Below are 17,703 nucleotides of genomic sequence, written 5' to 3'. Positions count from 1 at the left end.
GTTGCCCAATTTGACTTGGAGCTTCAACAGCTTGATGTCAAAACTGCTTTCTTACACGGTGATCTAGAAGAGACAATCTATATGGATCAGCCTGAAGGTTTCCTAGCTGAGGGAAAAGAAGATCACGTATGCCAACTAAAGAAGTCTTTGTATGGTTTGAAGCAATCCCCTAGACAGTGGTACAAGAGGTTTGATGCATTCATGACTACACATGAATTCTCAAGGAGTGCATTTGATAGCTGTGTGTATCACAAGAAGATGTCTGGTAACTCAATGATTTATTTACTGTTGTATGTTGATGATATGCTTATTGCTGCTAACAACATTACAGAGATAAATGCTTTGAAGAAACTGTTGAGTAAGGAATTTGACATGAAGGATTTAGGAGCTGCAAAGAAAATCCTTGGTATGGAGATTTCAAGAGAAGACGGTGTTGTACATCTTTCTCAGAAGAGGTATATTGAAAGGGTTCTCAAGAGATTCAATATGCATACGTGCAAGCCTGTAAGTACACCATTAGCTCCTCATTTTAAACTTTCAGAGTTACAAATGCCTCAGTCCGAGGATGAGGTGGAGCATATGTCAAAGATTCCTTATGCCAGTGCAGTTGGTAGTGTCACACCTCATTTTTCCGCCCCCGCGAGGGTGCAGGGAGTTTTCTCCAATTAATGGACAGTCGAAACGGGATTTGTTTGTTTGTTTCAGAGTCGCCACCTGGGAATTTTAAGGCGTCCCAAGTCACCGGTTTTAATCCCTGAATCGAGGAGAATATGACTCTGTTTGTTATTCTGCGAACCAGAAATCCTGAGTAAGGAATTCTGTTAATTCGGGAGAAGGTGTTAGGCATTCCCGAATTCCGTGGTTCTAGCACGGTCGCTTAACCATTTTTATATTTGGCTTAATTATCTTGATTTACTAAATACCATTTTTCTTGTTGCCCGATTTTATTACCGTTTTTGTTTAGATTATTTACAATTATATAAACGAATCACGCGTACGTATATTCGTATTATATACCTTTTATAATTGTAGAGAATCATGCCACGCATACGTGTACACAAAAAGGTTGATAATATTTTTATATTTTTATTATAAAAAAATTTATTTGATATTCGAAATTGTGCTTAAAATAAAATTAAGAACATTCGCCTTTCTTAAATAGTGAACCGCACATCTCGGGTTTTATGAAATTAATTTAATATCCTCCGACGAATCTCTTTTTATTAAAATTTTGGCTCAAAGTTGCGCGAACGCATAATCCGAACTGCCTTAAAAAATGTAATTTAGGCCACGCGAACGTATCCCTAATTTCACAAAATATTCTTGATAAAATTCTCTACAAATTGTTTATTGCATCCACTTATTTTTATATGAAAGCCATAGAGAAACACTGATTTAGACGTCTCCAAATTTTCTTGAAAAAAAATTCAAAAGTTATTATGTGTTGACCGCAAGTCTTATTTTACGCGTATGAATTATATACCTCAAAACTATTCAAATTTTAAAGAATTAATAATATGAAAAAGAAACAAACAACATGTAACTAAAAAAACTACCATTTTTATCGTGGATACAACATTAATATATCCAAAAATCGAATCGCATATAAAACTGGAAAAGAATTAATTTGATAAACAAATTAATAGTTTCTGAAGAATTTTCATTGTTATATTTAATGCGAACTCTATTTCTACATATCCTTGACATAAAATGTTGCAATTCGTGCTTATAAATCCCATATCCTTCTCATATACTTGTTTTTAGTCCAAAGTTATAATTGTTTGGTTAATTTGTTTACAATGGTAGATAAGAATCAAGTTGATAAGAAAGAGAACTATTATACAAATTGATTCAATAAAATTGCATCACATGCAATATAGTTGTACGTTTGAACCATTCCTAATATTCTAACCTCGTAACGAATTATATTCAACTCACCTTTCACTTATGGTTATACATGTAACTGTTATCACGCCATGTACGAACAACATACAACTTTCATCAATCTAGCTTTAAATAAAATCGGACTTTTGTGACAAAATATGCTAGTAATGTAGTTTCTTGATACTTCCATACTATTCCATACTTAGCCAACAATATCATAAGATTTAATTAATGGCTAGCTTTCTGCCATGTTCTCTATCTTATAATTTGAATATAGCTATACTTAATGAAATTCTGAAATAAATAACATTATTACAAAGCTTATGCGAATTTCAAAGGGATGATTAACTAACAGTTCTCACATCAAATGTAAGCTACTATATTAACCAACTGAAACAAAACTGAAATTTAAACTAATAGATTTAAACGAGTAAAAGACATAATTATAATTCCGAACTTCATTTATTTGGCAATGTTGAAGCTTTCCACAACATGAGTCTAAAATATATACCTGATATTGGAAGCAAAAGAAAATGAAGATGAGAATCAGCAGCAGTAATAACAGTACAACACAACAACAACAGCCCAGCAACAGTAACAACCCAGGAAAAGAGTTTGCAAACCAGTAGAGCAGTAATCCCAAAAACAAAAGCTTCAAGCTTTGAATGAAACAACAACAATTAATACTGATTTCAAACAAAGAAAGCATAAGATTTTTTTTTAGTTTTTTTTATTTGAAAGTTTAAATATTTTTTCTGAATTTTCTCTCTCTTAAATGTTCAGCCCTTTTCTCTCTCTTGTTTTCAGATTCGTTTTCTCTCTCTCGTTCTTATTCTTTCTCTTTTTGTGTTATTTTCTTCTGTCCTCTATTTTCTGTCCATAATCTTGTTTCAAGACTTCTTATATATAACCCATCCCATAAATCTTTCAATCAATTAAAATCAATACTTTTTCTCTACCAAACCTATTATCTTCCCACTCATCCCCATTACATTAAATAAACATATCACACTACCCCATTATATTTTGTCCCCCATGAATAACATAAACAAATACAAGATTCCCCCCACTAAATTTTGTTTTGTCCCCCCTTTATATTAAACAACTATATCACAACCACCCCATTTCATTTTGTCCCCCATGCTTCACATAAAAAATTACAAAATGTACAATTCCTAAACTACCCCTTCGACCTTACTGAAATTACCAAACTACCCCTGAACGTACTGCAAATTACCAAACTACCCATCAGCTATAACACATCAATTAATCACACTCAACCAAAATATAGCCAATATGAACAATTTTTATATAAATTCAAACAACAATATCACATGAACACAAATTGAACAACAAAGAACAACTAAAATTTGTTTGAACAATATTTTTAGCAACAACAAACTTATTTTCGGATTCAACAATAACAACAATCAAACAAGTATATTTAGATTTCTAAATTCAATAATATTGAACTTAAAATTAACTCTAACAACATTACAACCAACAATTCCTATATTAAACTTTATGAGACAAATTCAAGAAATAATCATAAATGGTAAACAAGAAATCAAGCTATACAAATTTCGGATTCAAGAACAATCAAACAAAGTATGAACATGAATTAAATCTATTTTAAACAACAAACATGATGGATTTAAACGATTAAACCAACATATTTCCCTAACACAACTAAATTCTTTTAGACAAATAACAAGATCGACGAAGAAACAATTATGAACTTAAACTTGAACTTAACAATATTAACAATTTCTAAAAATACATAAAACACATGAAACAAATTGAAGAAACAATTAATTAAACTTCAATTTGTATCTCACCAACATTAAACTAACAACTTTTATCTAAACAATAAATAAGAACAATGGAACAAACATGAAACAAACTGAAAAATTAATTAATCAAAGTTTCATTTGATTCTAAAAATTAAATCAACAAAACATATGAACAAACTAGAAAATTATTTCAACGATGAACAACGAACAAAACAAGAATCAAATATTTAACGATTTTGGATCCTAAAACAACGAACAAAAATTACGGACAATAAATGAAATTCAAAATCTACTAACTGGATCAAAACGAAATGTATATGGACTGTTTCTACGAACCAAAGCTTCGAACAAATGACGACACTAGTCGTTCATGGCTGTGTCGACGTAGTGAAGCTGGACGAGGCAGCTATCTCCATGGTGAGTCGACGAGGCAGAAGCTGGAGCAGTTGTAGCTGCATGAGCTTGGCCGTGACGAAGCAGCGGCAATGAGGGCTTCGAACAACAGCTGACTCGGAGGAAGGAGGAGAAGCCACGGCGACGTCGGGGCAGTAGATGAAGCAGCAGCTGCAGCGATGGCGACGAGGTCTGTTTGGGTCTGTTTGGTGGTGGTGTTTGGACGTGATGCTGGTGAAGGTCAGCCATGGATGTTGATGGCGAAGCTCAGAGACGACAGGGATGAAGCGGGCAGCGGTGGGTTTCCAGGTTCTTTGGTTGAGGGTTTTCCGGCGATGTAACGGGGAGGTCGACGTGGATGGTGGTGGAGTTGGTTGTTCTGAGTGGACGAAGAAGAAGGTAAGCGCAGCCATGGGAGGTGGGGTTTGAGGGCAGCCATGGCTGTGTAAAATGGAGATGGAGAAGAAGGAGCAAAGGTTGGGGGGGGGACCATTTTTGTGTTTTTTAGGGTTTTTCTCTTCTTCTTTTTTTGTTTTGTTTTGTAAAATGTAAGACAATAGGATGTTGGGTTATGGACTGGGTCGACCCAGTTCGAAATGGACTGGGTCGTTAAGGAAGATTGGGCCATTTTTTGGGCCTGTGGCTTGAAATCGAAGAAGAGACCTAATTCCAACTTTCTTTATATTTTCGCTCTCTTTTCTTCTTTTATTTCTCTAAAACTAAATTATAAAAATACTTAAACTATTATTAAGAACTAAATTAATTTATAAAAGCGCAAATTACTCCCAATAACAATTGACGCATAATTAAGTAATAATTAAGCATAAAATTGTATATTTGGACATTAAATGCTAAAAATGCAAACGATGCCTATTTTTATAATTTTTATTTTTTGTAAAACAAACTTAGTTACTAACAATTGTATAATTAAATCCTACATGCGAAATGCGACATATTTTTGTATTTTTAATAATTTAACAAATAAACATGCACAGACAAACATACAAATAGTTACACAAAATATCACAAAATATCACAAAAATTGCACACCAAGAAAAATTATTTTATTTTTGAATTTTTTGGGAGTAATTCTCATATAGGGCAAAAATCACGTGCTTACAGCTGCCCCTCTTTGCCCGAAGACACGAAGGGTTTTCGTGCAAAGATAAAGCGAGCGATTTTTGCCCATCCGAGTACTCCGTGTGAAGCATTTTTTGAAAAAGATTTGACCGAACCTTTGCTTCAAAGGTTTCCTACATATCCTGGGCTAAACAGGAATCAGGTCAATGTAGTTCGGGAAATTTTGGTAGCTGGGACTACCGTGGGACTGCATTGTTACTGTTGTTGCATGCTATTACCACTGCTTACCGATCTCCTTGTTACACCATGCTTAAAAGAAAACAAGAAGCTAGGCTAGAGTACAATTTGTTTTTGTTGCCTTGCTTCCTTGTCTGCTTGCATTTCTTCCGGTGCTTTTCTTCTTTTGACACATGTACTTGAGTTTGTACTGTGACCTCTTGTTGCAACCTTCTGTTTCCCGGTGCCGGGGAATTTTATTGTTTCCTGCTGGGGATTCCTATTGTAACCCTCTGTTTTATTGTCCTCTGACTTGATCTTGAAATGTATGCCTCTGTTCTATGGGCGGGCTCCCAACTTCAATACTTGAAATTAAAGACTGAATGTATGCCTCTGTTATCTGGGCGGGCTCCCAACTTCAACGCTTGAAATGTAAAGACTGAAATGTATGCCTCTGTTATCTGGGCGGGCTCCCAACTTCGACGCTTGAAATATAAAGACTGAAATGTATGCCTCTGTTATCTGGGCGGGCTCCCAACTTCAATGCTTGAAATGTAAAGACTGAATGTATGCCTCTGTTCTATGGGCGGGCTCCCAACTTCAACAACTGAAATGTATGCCTCTGTTATCTGGGCGGGCTCCCAACATCAACAACAACTTTAAAAATAAGCGCCATTCCTCTCTTCAGGCGGGTTCCTGACTTCAAATACACAACTTTTAAAATAAACGCCTTTCCTCTCTTCAGGCGGGCTCCTGACTTCAACAACAACTTTGAAAATAAATCGTCATTCCTCTCTTTAGGCGGGCTCCTGACTTCAACCACTAAATCGCCATTCTATTCTTCAGGGGGCTCCTGACTTCAACCAATACATCGCCATTCCTTTCTTTAGGTTGGCGAGATTTCAACAACTTTTAAAAACGACTTTCCTCTCTTCAGGCGGGCTCCTGACTTCAACCACAACTTTGAAAATAAATCGTCATTCTTCTCTTCAGGCGGGCTCCTGACTTCAACAACAACTTTGAAAATAATCGCCATTCCTCTCTTCAGGCGGGCTCCTGTCTTCAACCACTAAATCGCCATTCTATTCTTCAGGGGGCTCCTGACTTCAACCGATAAATCGCCATTCTGTTCTTCAGGGGGGCTCCTGACTTCAACCAATACATCGCCATTCTATTTTTCAGGGGGGCTCCTGATTTCAACAACTTTTTATTTTTTCAAATTCAAACTTCTTCTTTTTTCAAATTATCCTAGGAGAAAATTCATCAGACTAGATTTTGATCCTAGGAGAAGATTCATCCGACTAAGATTTTATTATACTATCTTGGGAGAAAAATTTCATCGGACCAAGATTTTGACTCTAGGAGATAAATCATCAAACTAGGTCCATTTTGTTGTGATATTAGGAGAAAGATTCATCGGACTAAGATTTGATATCTTAGGAGAAAATTCATCGGACTAAGATTTGATATCTTATCTTGGGAGAAATATTTCATCGGACCAAGATTTTGACTCTAGGAGATAAATCGTCAAACTAGGTCAATTTTGTTGTGATCTTAGGAGAAAGATTCATCGGACTAAGATTTCTATCTTAAGAGAAAAATTCATCGGACTAAGATTTAATTTCTTATCTTGGGAGGAAAAATTCCATCGGACCAAGATTGTGACTCTAGGAGATAAATCGTCAAACTAGGTCAATTTTGTTGTGATCTTAGGAGAAAGATTCATCGGACTAAGATTTCTATCTTAGGAGAAAAATTCATTGGACTAAGATTTAATTTCTTATCTTGGGAGGAAAAATTCCATCGGACCAAGATTGTGACTCTAGGAGATAAATCATCAAACTAGGCCCATTTTGTTGTGATCTTAGGAGAAAGATTCATCGGACTAAGATTTGATATCTTAGGAGAAAAATTCATCAGACTAAGATCTCTATCTTAGGAGAAAGATTCATCGGACTAAGATTTGATATCTTAGGAGAAAAATTCACTGGACTAAGATTTGATATCTTATCTTGGGAGAAATATTTCATCGGACCAAGATTGTATCGGGAGGGAAATTCATCAGATTAGGACTTTTTATCCTAAGAGGAAAATGTAAAGATCAATGATTTGAGAAACTTACCTTTGCAATTTCTTTTTTTTTTCTTTTTCCTTTGCGCTGCTTTGTTCTTGCTTGCTGGGGATAATACCACTGGGGGAGTCTCCTTTCTTCCCCTCCAAAAAATTTTTTTTTCTTTTTTTTTTCTTTTTTTTGGTGTTTTGTTTTTTCAACACTGCTGGGGATAGAAGTGTTATCTTCTTGGGATAACGTTGTTGAGGATAACGCTGCTGAGGAATTTTATCCCTACAAATTGATGCTTCATTCTTCTGGAAGCTGCTGGGGATGATAATGGCTTTTGCTTTTTCTAAACACCAGTTTTATCCCTTTGTTCTGTCTGCTGGGGATAACTTCCTCCATTGAAACTTATTATGTTGGGGCAACACTGGTTCAAAGACCACTTCCCTTGAGACTGGTGTTATCTTTATTCTTCCTCGAATGGGTACCTGACTTCCAGAAAATTTTCCAAATGAAAGGAAAATTTTCTGCCCCAGTTTGACAGTCTCCCTTATGGCATGCATTTCTATCCTCAATGTCATTTCCTTTACCTGTTTCAAATCAAACAAAATTTGTTAGTTTAAAACGTGGTGATTGGTTGTGATACTCCTACTGGGATGGTTTTCCCTTTTTCCTTCCTTGCTCTGCGTTCCACAACTTGTTGGGGATGATATTATTTGCTGGGGATAATCCTTTTCCGCTGGGGATATCCCTCTTCCTTTGTGGCACAGCTCGGAAATTGGCCTTTCCCCAACCTTTTAGTCTCACATGAATTTCCCAAATCATGCTCATTGCTCTCCTTAATTTGTCCACAGGCCTTGGCCTTGAGGTTTATAACCTTTGATTTCGGCAAGGGTATCCCTCTTGACACTCGTTGACCCTTTTGTTGGGGATATCTTTCTTGACACTGGCCTCGCGCTTGTTCCTTCCTGACTATACTACTTGGATGTACTAGTCAGATCTTATCTTGGAAAGCTGATGGCCTATTTTGAAGTCATTTCCCACTGGTTCTGAACAAATAGACTCTACTGGGGAAATTTCTATGAAAGGAAAAGATAAAAAGGAACAGAATAAAAGACAAAGGAAAAAGATGACTCTTTAACAAAAGAACTATAAATAAAAACCTATCAAACGCAGATACCGACTCTAATGGTCATGACATGCACCTGTGGCCTATCCTCCGCCGTCGATCGTCTTTCAAGACCTTCAATTGGCAATTCTCCCTCTGATTTTCAATCTTATTCGACTTGTAGTGCCCGGAGGGTTTTCACTTATCAAGCCTCTCTCATTTTGGTTTTTCTCTCAGCTTTCATCGCCTTATGGTGTCCGTGAAGATTTTCACCGATAAGACTCTCTCATTTATATCACTTTCCAGCTGGGGATTTGGAGTGTTGTCGGTATGACTCTCTCTGCTGGAGATTAGAGTCCTTTCTGCTGTGAAACAGAATGTTATGTTCGCCGGTAAGACTCTCATTTGTCTGACTTGGCATCTTTTGCAGACTGATCAGAAGGTCTTTCTTTGGGCCGTAATGTGGGTTTTTGGAGAGGCTAGAAAGAAAGGGTATAAAAGGCTCAAAAACAAAATAAATTTGGGGTTTAAAATTACAACCTCCAGAACCTTATTTGTTTACCACAAGCGCAACCCTTTCCCCAGTTCATTGCTCGGGGATTATTTATTTATTATTATTATTTTATTATTATTATTACACCATGCACACCATGCACACCATGCATACTATGCACTCTATGACCGAGCCGTGAAGCGCCTACTTATCCTCTTTGAGGAATCAGGTCAAACGTAGTTCCCAATTCCTCTGTTTTCTTCTGACTTTCTTTTGTTTTTTGTTATCATTTTTCTCTTCTTATTATTTTTTTTGTTGATTTTTTCTTTACCTTCTAGGCTCGTATTTCCTAGTCATTGCTATTGATTCCGAACGAGGGGTATGAAAGAAAATAAATAAGGCTCAAAAAGGGGTAACGAAGGATAAAGTGTTTAGGTAGCACAATAAAATGCCTTCGTCATTCCAGTCTTCAAAACATGCCAAGTGCAAACAACATAATTGAACATAGACTTCTAGTCTCTTCCGATGATGCTGGACTTGACAATTATGTTAAACACTTGCTTTTCATTTGTCATTTCTAAAGCACTGCTGGGCGACATTCTCACTCTCATGAACGACCCTCATGCCAATTTGGCAAATCTTGCATTTAACGATTTTCTTTAAGTTTTACTTGCCCCAGTTCCACATGACTCGGGCTTCAAATAATCTCAAACTGTTCTTATTTCCCTTAAATGCTTTGATCACCTTCCCAAGGCTTTATGATTAACTTTTAAGATTAGGCCCAATATGTGAGCAAGTCATGTCACGAGAATCGGCGCTGAACAAAATGATAAAAGGACTAAACAAAAAGATGACTGGAAACAATAAAGGACCAGATTTGCTTTAGACTACCGACGAGATGGTTTGAATAATAAAACAAACAAAATAACCAGAATAAAATCCTAACACAGCCTTGACAAAACTTAAACAAACTGATATGACAAATCGGAAAGATAAGAAGGTTTAACACAAGACAATATTCGGATTACAACCCTAATAATAATCCGGACAATAGAAATGACAACAAAATAAACCACCAACAGCTTCTCTCTTGCTAACCAAGGAACGGAGCGTCCTCCCATTTTATCAAAATTGGCATCTTAGCCACTAAGCTTTGCATTAGTATTGCCAAGACCATTATCAGCTTCCACATCATCAACCTCCGTCAACAAGTTCTTGATAGGGTTCGAGTGCTCCATGTCACTGTTATCGATCACAATCCGCCCTTCTTGGATCATTTTCTCTACTTCCTTTTTCAAATTACGACAACTCTCAATGTTGTGCCCTATGACATTGGAGTGGTACGCGAATCGCGCTGCCGGATCAAAGTTTCTTGCATGTGGATCTGGAGTATATGCGGGGAGCGGCTCAATCAAGCCAGCATGCTTTAGCCTTTCAAACAGACTTGCATAAGATACTCCGATAGGGGTGAGAGCCTTTCCTCGTTTCAGCAACCTTTCGTTCCTAAATGCTTGATTGGGCCGGAAACCTGATCCAGGGGGCTTCCGGTAGGCTTGTGAGGGTGGATAGGCCTTCTGTGGAGCTGGGTATTTGGAAAGTGAAGCCCGTCTTTGGGAATCTCGTGGAGAGAAGTAGCATTGGGGAGGGGAGTAGCGTGGACGAGTGATGGAGCTACTCGGGTAGCTAGGAAAGCTGTCATAAGTGGGTTGGGATGGAGAGTATGGGGGATGGGTAATGCCAGAGTTTGAAAAGCTTGGCGGTGGTGGGGGTGGTGCTTTCCCAGTTATCCATGCCTGATACATGTCTGCCACATGTTGTCTCAGCATTTTCACTTCTTCTACCAACCCGTTGTTCTGTTCGACCAATTGTTGTCGGTCATCAGTACCGACCCACCATGTTCTGAGGTTCTGTGTCATTTGCTTTGCAGGGAGGAGTTACCACAACCAACCACTTTTCTGATATGAACACAGCAAAGGGAAGCCATCACGTTAGTGTCAGGGCATTTGACAGATAATCATATATTAGAGATGCAATGCACCTAAGCAGTTAAACCGTTCTATTAGAGATGAGATGCACTTGCGCTTTCCTTTATTTTTCTTTCTTCCCTTTTTTTTCTTTTTCAGTGGTTGTCGAATCTTATGGAGATTGCCTACGTATCATGACCCCGCATGAATCAGACCTTGCGTAGTTCGGACCAATAAAAGATAAACAATACTAAATATTTTTTTTCAATTAAAAACAAACTGGGTTTCAAAGGTTTGAAGATGACCTACAAACTCGAAAATCAAACAACCCACATATTCTAATTAAAGATTTATAACCTCGAAATAAAAAGGCCAACTTTCTTTCCCCGTTTGACAAATGCAACCAAACGGCTATTTTTGCAAATGTGGCCCCTTCCAAATCTCACATGAATTTTGAGGCCGGGGAGGGTTATTTTATGACACTTTACAAACTTGTTCATTCTTTTACAAAAATAGCCTTTCGACAGCTGAAAGATACTCTAAGGCTATTTCGACAAGAACGGTTTAAGACGCGGTCGAAGCTGGCTCGGCTTATTTTGACCAAAAATCCAAACGGTATTCACCTGACCGTTGACTCTTTTTTTTCAAGTTATAATAAAAACCGGGTGTTTCAAACATGGCCCTTCAGCGCCTCGGGGACGAAGATTTTTAAGGCCGTGTGGGTCGACTGGACCAAAATCCTACACATGACCCAAAAAGTGGCTGTTTATGCGAAGTCAGCCTTCCGGCGTCCCTTTCGGGAACATTCGACTATTTTTGATAAAAAAAGCACCACCCTGACTTATTTATGACTCTTTTTATCATTTTTCAAAAATAGAAAACTCAACATTGCAAACACGGCCTTTCAACGTCTCGGGGACGAAGATTTTTAAGGCTGTGTGGGTCAACTAGACCAAATCTTAAACATGACCCAAAAAGTGGCTGTTTATGCAAAGTCAACCTTCCGGCGTCCCTTTCGGGAACATTCGGCTGTGTCTTGACAAAACAGCGTCACCCGTCTTCTTTATTAAATTTGACATATTTTTTGGCTATTTTTTTTAGCAAAAGGGGAGGCTGGACACTGCCCGACTTATTTATGACAAAATTAAAATTTTTGACACTTTTTATTTATTTATTTATTGGTTTTGGCTATTTTAACAAAAGGGGGGTTGGACCCGATGAGGGTTGCCTACGTATCTCACATCCGGTGAGAATCAAACCCGCGTAGTTCGGGCAGGTCATGAATAAAGTAAATAAACTAATTTTAAATTATTATTTTTTTGAATTTGTAAAAGAACTGCTTTAAAAGAAGAAAGGAAGTATATTTTTTTTTTGGATTTTTGATTGATTTTCTTTTTGAAAGAAAGACTTCTAAGAATTCCATTTCTTTTGATTTGAACTTTGAGAATTTCAAAAGTAAAAGGAAGATATTTTTTTGTTTGAATTTTTATTTGTTTTCTCTTATTCTAAAGAAGAAAGAAAATATTTTTTGAAATTTTACCTCTAATAAAAGAAATGCTTTCTAAATTTTGTTTTTGAATTTTGAATTTTCTTTTCAATTTTTAAAGAAGAAGGAAAATATTTTTGGATTTGTTTTATTTTATTATATATTTTTTTTTATAATTAAAAAGACTTTCTAAAGAAATCAATAATGAAAAATATTTTTGGATTTTTTGTTTTGAAAATTGGGAGTCTAAAAAAAACTTTTCTAGACTTTTTGGCAGGACAAATATTTTTGCAACAAATAAAGATATATATACATTTTTTGAAAATAAAGAAAAACTTTTTGGATTTATATATATATATATATATTTGCAACAAATAATAAAACCACTTTCAAGGCCCGACTCTTTTTATTTTATTATTTTTATTTTTATTTTGGCATCTAAACAAATAAATAAATAAAAACCCATTTTAAAAACAAGACTCTTTTTCATTTTCATTTTTATGGCAAGACAAACTATTTTTTTTCTAATTTGTTTTTTTTTTCTGAAAAACAAGACAGAACAACTCTTTTTTTTTCTATTTTTCCTTTGCTTTTAATAAAACAAACTAATAAGACATTTTTTTTTCATTTTCTCAAAATCTTGGCAGAGTTTTGACAGTATTTGGGCATTGGTTTTTTTTTTCAAAAATAAACAATCAATTCCCTAACCGCTATTTCTTTTTTTTTTTAATTTCAAAATATTATTCCTGATATTCAAAAGTCAGTCAACACACAAATCCGGATCAATTAAATGCGCAAGTAGCAGCAAGTAAGATGCATCAGGATGGTCTAGACAGACCCAACCCCTGTGTTGAGCCTCCAAAGTCAAATGCACGTGATGCAAACAATCGCTCCTACTAGGGATCCGGCATGAAGCTGAGTTATTCTAAGTGAAAAAACCTGAGGCATATTGTTCTAGCCCTGGCTCACCCAAGTGGACAGCTTGAGCCGAAGTGGGGGCAATGTACCGGGAGCACGAAAGTCTGCCCGGCCTAGTTACTTGTCCCAACTTCGTCTTATTTGGTATGACTTCTAACAGAAAGGTGGGCCACACGCACGTGTACACCATAAGTTCAGAAGACTCAGAAAGACGAAGGGTTTCGTAGCAGTTTTATATACACAATTCAAATAATATTAAAGCGGTAAAAGCATCATTTAGCACATTAAGCATATATCATGTAAAAATCAGATAATAAATAAAGCCAACTATAGCAGTTATTTTAAGCTCGAATTCTTGAACCTTGAACCAGAGATTATGGGTTAAGTCCCCAGCAGAGTCGCCAGAGCTGTCACACCTCCTTTTTCCGCCCCCGCGAGGGTGCAGGGAGTTTTCTCCAATTAAAGGACAGTCGAAACGGGATTTGTTTGTTTGTTTCAGAGTCGCCACCTGGGAATTTTAAGGCGTCCCAAGTCACCGGTTTTAATCCCTGAATCGAGGAGAATATGACTCTGTTTGTTATTCTGCGAACCAGAAATCCTGAGTAAGGAATTCTGTTAATTCGGGAGAAGGTGTTAGGCATTCCCGAATTCCGTGGTTCTAGCACGGTCGCTTAACCATTTTTATATTTGGCTTAATTATCTTGATTTACTAAATACCTTTTTTCTTGTTGCCCGATTTTATTACCGCTTTTGTTTAGATTGTTTACAATTATATAAACGAATCACGCGTACGTATATTCGTATTATATACCCTTTATAATTGTAGAGAATCGTGCCACGCATACGTGTACACAAAAAGGTTGATAATATTTTTATATTTTTATTATAAAAAAATTTATTTGATATTCGAAATTGTGCTTAAAATAAAATTAAGAACATTCGCCTTTCTTAAATAGTGAACCGCACATCTCGGGTTTTATGAAATTAATTTAATATCCTCCGATGAATCTCTTTTTATTAAAATTTTGGCTCAAAGTTGCGCGAACGCATAATCCGAACTGCCTTAAAAAATGTAATTTAGGCCACGCGAACGTATCCCTAATTTCACAAAATATTCTTGATAAAATTCTCTACAAATTGTTTATTGCATCCACTTATTTTTATATGAAAGCCATAGAGAAACACTGATTTAGACGTCTCCAAATTTTCTTGAAAAAAAATTCAAAAGTTATTATGTGTTGACCGCAAGTCTTATTTTACGCGTATGAATTATATACCTCAAAACTATTCAAATTTTAAAGAATTAATGATATGAAAAAGAAACAAACAACATGTAACTAAAAATACTACCATTTTTATCGTGGATACAACATTAATATATCCAAAAATCGAATCGCATATAAAACTGGAAAAGAATTAATTTGATAAACAAATTAATAGTTTCTGAAGAATTTTCATTGTTATATTTAATGCGAACCCTATTTCTACATATCTTTGACATAAAATGTTGCAGTTCGTGCTCATAAATCTCATATCCTTCTCATATACTTGTTTTTAGTCCAAAGTTATAATTGTTTGGTTAATTTGTTTACAATGGTAGATAAGAATCAAGTTGATAAGAAAGAGAACTATTATACAAATTGATTCAATAAAATTGCATCACATGCAATATAGTTGTACGTTTGAACCATTCCTAATATTCTAACCTCGTAACGAATTATATCAACTCACCTTTCACTTATGGTTATACATGTAACTGTTATCACGCCATGTACGAACAACATACAACTTTCATCAATCTAGCTTTAAATAAAATCAGACTTTTGTGACAAAATATGCTAGTAATGTAGTTTCTTGATACTTCCATACTATTCCATACTTAGCCAACAATATCATAAGATTTAATTAATGGCTAGCTTTCTGCCATGTTCTCTATCTTATAATTTGAATATAGCTATACTTAATGAAATTCTGAAATAAATAACATTATTACAAAGCTTATGCGAATTTCAAAGGGATGATTAACTAACAGTTCTCACATCAAATGTAAGCTACTATATTAACCAACTAAAACAAAACTGAAATTTAAACTAATAGATTTAAACGAGTAAAAGACATAATTATAATTCCAAACTTCATTTATTTGACAATGTTGAAGCTTTCCACAACATGAGTCTAAAATATATACCTGATATTGGAAGCAAAAGAAAATGAAGATGAGAATCAGCAGCAGTAATAACAGTACAGCCCAGCAACAACAGCCCAGCAACAGTAACAACCCAGGAAAAGAGTTTGCAAACCAGTAGAGCAGTAATCCCAAAAACAAAAGCTTCAAGCTTTGAATGAAACAACAACAATTAATACTGATTTCAAACAAAGAAAGCAGAAGATTTTTTTTAGTTTTTTATTTATTTGAAAGTTTAAATATTTTTTCGGAATTTTCTCTCTCTTAAATGTTCATCCCTTTTCTCTCTCTTGTTTTCAGATTCGTTTTCTCTCTCTCGTTCTTATTCTTTCTCTTTTTGTGTTATTTTCTTCTGTCCTCTATTTTCTGTCCATAATCTTGTTTCAAGACTTCCTATATATAACCCATTCCATAAATCTTTCAATCAATTAAAATCAATACTTTTTCTCTACCAAACCCATTATCTTCCCACTCATCCCCATTACATTAAATAAATATATCACACCACCCGATTATATTTTGTCCCCCTTGCCTAACATAAACAAATACAAGATTCCCCCCACTAAATTTTGTCTTGTCCCCACTTTATATTAAACAACTATATCACAACCACCCCATTTCATTTTGTCCCCCATGCTTCACATAAAAAATTACAAAATGTACAATTCCTAAACTACCCCTCCGACCTTACTAAAATTACCAAACTACCCCTGAACGTACTGCAAATTACCAAACTACCCATCAGCTATAACACATCAATTAATCACACTAAACCAAAATATAGCCAATATGAACAATTTTTATATAAATTCAAACAACAATATGAACACGGATGAACATCATAACAACAATATCACATGAACACAAATTGAACAACAAAGAACAATTAAAATTTGTTTGAACAATATTTTTAGCAACAACAAACCTATTTTCGGATTCAACAACAACAACAATCAAACAAGTATATTTAGATTTCTAAATTCATTAATATTGAACTTAAAATTAACTCTAACAACATTAAAACCAACAATTCCTATATTAAACTTTATGAGACAAATTCAAGAAATAATCACAAATGGTAAACACGAAATCAAGCTATACAAATTTCGGATTCAAGAACAATCAAACAAAGTATGAACATGAATTAAATCTATTTTAAACAACAAACATGATGGATTTAAACGATTAAACCAACATATTTCCCTAACACAACTAAATTCTTTTAGACAAATAACAAGATCGACGAAGAAACAATTATGAACTTAAACTTGAACTTAACAATATTAACAATTTCTAAAAATACATAAAACACATGAAACAAATTGAAGAAACAATTAATTAAACTTCAATTTGTATCTCACCAACATTAAACTAACAACTTTTATCTAAACAATAAATAAGAACAATGAAACAAACATGAAACAAACTGAAAAATTAATTAATCAACGTTTCATTTGATTCTGAAAATTAAATCAACAAAACTTATAAACAAACTAGAAAATTATTTCAACGATGAACAACGAACAAAACAAAAATCAAATATTTAACGATTTTGGACCCGAAAACAACGAACAAAAATTACGGACAATAAATGAAATTCAAAATCTACTAACCGGATCAAAACGAAATGTATATGGACTGTTTCTACGAACCAAAGCTTCGAACAAATGACGACACTAGTCGTTCATGGCTGTGTCGACGTAGTGAAGCTGGACGAGGCAACTATCTCCATGGTGAGTCGACGAGGCAGAAGCTGGAGCAGTTGTAGCTGCGTGAGCTTGGCCGTGACGAAGCAGCGGCGATGGGGGCTTCGAACAACAGCTGACTCGGAGGAAGGAGGAGAAGCCACGACGACGTCGGGGCAGTAGATGAAACAACAGCTGCAGCGATGGCGACGAGGTCTGTTTGGGTATGTTTGGTGGTGGTGTTTGGACGTGATGCTGGTGAAGGTCAGCCATGGATGTTGATGGCGAAGCTCAGAGACGATAGGGATGAAGCGGGCAGCGGTGGGTTTCCAGGTTCTTTGGTTGAGGGTTTACCGGCGATGTAACGGGGAGGTCGACGTGGATGGTGGTGGCGTTGGTTGTTCTGAGTGGACGAAGAAGATGGTAAGCGCAGCCATGGGAG

The sequence above is a fragment of the Nicotiana sylvestris genome, chromosome 10, assembly GCF_000393655.2.
Source record: "Nicotiana sylvestris chromosome 10, ASM39365v2, whole genome shotgun sequence".
NCBI lineage: Eukaryota > Viridiplantae > Streptophyta > Magnoliopsida > Solanales > Solanaceae > Nicotiana > Nicotiana sylvestris.
Note: the sequence above shows the minus strand (reverse complement) of the source record.